This window comes from Lycium barbarum, chromosome 6 (genome assembly GCF_019175385.1).
Source record: "Lycium barbarum isolate Lr01 chromosome 6, ASM1917538v2, whole genome shotgun sequence".
NCBI lineage: Eukaryota > Viridiplantae > Streptophyta > Magnoliopsida > Solanales > Solanaceae > Lycium > Lycium barbarum.
In genome coordinates, this window is record NC_083342.1 from 135,582,098 (window position 1) to 135,585,776 (window position 3,679).

Consider the following 3,679-nt stretch of genomic DNA (forward strand, 5'->3'; position numbering starts at 1 on the left):
TAAATACAAATCAGTTTTGTTTTTATTCACGAATTGCAAAAAAAAAAAAAAAAAAAAAAAAAAGCCTATTTCGTGAATTGATTCACGAAATGCAAAGGAAAAAAAATTGTTTTAATTTCACGAATTGCAAAAATAAAAATAAAAATTGATTCACGAAATGCAAAGAAAAATAAAAATAAATAAAAAACAGTTTTAATTTCACGAATGACAAAAAAAATAATTAAAAATTCCTATTTCGTGAATTGATTCACGAAATGCAAAGGAAAATAATAATAAAAAAATCTTGCATTTCGCTACACATGTAGCGAAATGGAAGAAATTCATCGGCACCGGAACAGTACTTGTGTGGGTATTTCGTTGGTTATCCAACGAAATACCCATTTTGATCTAAAAAAAAAAGCGTATTATTTTTGTCTAATAACTGTAAAAATAAGTCATTTTGGCTCCGGACTCAGTAGCTAGCAGTCAAACAATTTATGGGTGCAAATTGATTAAAAAAGAGATGGAGTTTAAATTGGTTTAGAGGTTACTTGAAATGGTTTATTATCAACTTGTACCGGCATTTTCCATCTGTTATAACGAAAACAAGCTAGCAATCTACACTTGTTGCATTGACATCCACATATCTTCTTACAAACCGTGGACGTAACATCACATAAACTATATGGCTTTTGGACGATGTAGAAGAAGTTGATTTATATCTCAAATGTATCACAACATCACAAGTCATTCAATTTTGATGAAATTATGTGTAATTATCCAAAACTATTTATATTATTATAACATCTGATGATTGAAATTGTGAGTATTATATATATCTTCCTCTATCCCAAATGTGCCACACTTTCATTTGTAGGATATCTCAAAAAGGAATGTCACATTTATATACTTAAGAGTTTTAGACCACATATTTAAAAAAAAAAATCATTTTTTCCTTAAACTTCGCTTACAATCAAAACACCATCACATAAATGGATCCAGAGTGTTACCAACGGGTTCACGGAACCTAGTAACTTTCAGTCTTTACGCACCTCCTCTGACTGAAGGGGGGACCAATTTCAAATTTTGTATCCAGTTCCAATTGAGAATGTATCAAATTTTGTAGGAGATAAGTTTTCCTTTTAAAGAGGTAGGTACAATTGAAAGAAGTAGCTAGGAAAATTGATGTTAGAACTGACTGAGAGATATATAGAATGGAAGATTTTTTCTCATTTCCAATAAATTGCATGAAGCGTGTCGTGAGACATCATTTTCTTTCCTAAAATTGTTATTCCCACATAAAGTGCGGTATTAAAATAATATTGTATTTATATTATAATCCGAAAGAACTATCCCATAATAGAATATTACACCAAAATACAAGATAAAATAATCGCCACAATTTATTTTAGGATTATAATCTCCTATTCCACCCATCAACCGACTCCTAAGAAATTATTAAAAGTGCTATTAAAGCTTGCCAAAATCGTAAAAAATAAATAGCTTTAATTTTATTTTTATTTTTATTTTTTTAAAAAAAGAGGCTTGCGGTAATATGAAGATTGATCTCCTTCTTTTTTCTTTTTTCCCTGCTGATTCTTTTTTTTTTAAAATTTAATTATTGAAAGCAAGAGATGGATTAAACTAAGAGTTTTTAGGTTTTGTTGCCTTACTATACACCTTCACAGCTCGTGATATTATTAATATTTTATTGTCCACGACACTATTTTTACTTTAACACGTTTTTAAATATTGGACATTTTTTCATATGTTTAGAAATTTTAAAATTCAAAACTATTAAACTATTCATATTTTTCCTCTGACGTGATGTATTGTTATTCATATTAACTTTTTTTTAGCTAATCCCTTTATTTATTTAATATCCTTTAATTTGAATATACATGAAATTTAGAATATAAAGAAAAATATTGAACTATGTGATTTTAAACTAAAGAAGCATATAATATATAAAAATGTTCTTTGAATATTGTGATTCTAAACATGTCACGACTCACGACACACCTATACAAGACTGTCATTAAAGTGAAATGAGAATATATATAAATGTGATATTATTTTTTAAATGAATTATAAAAATAAAAAGTAAGATATATTAATAGAAATAAAAGCAGTGTTATCTTACAATATTTGTTTTCTATAGATCAATCAATCAAATAATGTCACGTAAGTAAATTTTGTACGCAAGTTGTTGATAAGCTGTGTTTGTCTAATAAGGCAGCTGCCTTATAACTTATAAGTTTAAACCAGAGGCGGAGCCAGGATTTGAAGCTTGTGGGTTTGGGGTTTTAATTCTTTAAAGTTATTGAGTTCTTAATTAATAATTTGTACATATTTGATAAAAAATTTAATACAAATACATGATTCAGATAAAAGCTACAGGGTTCGGCCGAACCCACATCCGATGGACCGGCTCCGCCCTGGTTTAAATTTATACGGCATTATACCGTTTTTGCTATGTCCCTACATTCAATTTGGCACTAGCATTAGTCTAGATACTAGATAGACGGACTGACAGATGAACTATACCATGTGCTACTTACTTATTTTCGCAGTACTTGGTTCTTAATCATGAATGAATCAAATTCAAGCACGGGTCTTGATGAATTACAAATATTATTATGCACTTTGGTAATTGACGACAAATATATAATTATGCACTCTAAGCATATAAGTTAAAAAAAAAAAAGTTTTATTTGTTGTGATCGACATACACACTGTGAAATTTAATTGAAATAAAGAAATCGAATGATTATCTTTCTAAAGCTAATCTAGAAAAGAAAGAATAATTAAACTCCTACACTATATTGAAATTGGACGCGAGATCAGAAGTTTGCCGGCGTATGAAATTAAACAACTTTCACAATAACTATAGAGACAAATTTGAAGATTCTAACAGTGCGTGAATGGTTGTCTAAGGTCTATTTGTTTCCTCTGCGTTGCTTTTTTAAGAATCCTTCATTTGTTTTTAGTGGATCTGAATATTTATATTTTATACAAAGTTTTGAAATATTTCATCCATGATTATCACCAATGATCATAAGAATCAACACCTTTAATCAGGTTTCAGCCACCAACACCAACACCAACAATATTCGCTACTAATCACCTCCACCTACTACTTTCATTGTCAGCTTCACTGGACAATCGTTCCCACTAACCATTTCCACCAACTGCAACTAGCAAATTGTTCAGCCGCCACTGCACAAATATCACCAATTATTACTATACATACTTACAACTGATCTCCTCCTCTAATCACGACTATTAGCAACTGCCACTTCACAACCATTATCTCTGCCCATTACTATTTCTTGCTACTATCATCGGTAGATTATAAGGTGTGATTCATCAAACAAACAGTTAACATGACCTAATGTGAATAATATTTGCTCAAATATATTTTGAGATATTTAATTATTAATTTTATTTTTAAATTTATATTTGTTAACGTTAAATAAAAATAAATTATACACATCTAATACTTAAAAAATTAATGATCATCATTATCAAATTTTCATATGCCAATATAATATTATAATAGTCAAATACGTACACAAATTCAAATATCTTAATCTACATACTCCTACCGTTTTCATATACTAGTATATTTGCTGTACTACTTTTAATACTAATAGTACTACTTTGTTTTTCCTTAAACAAATCCATAAGCAGCCATGGT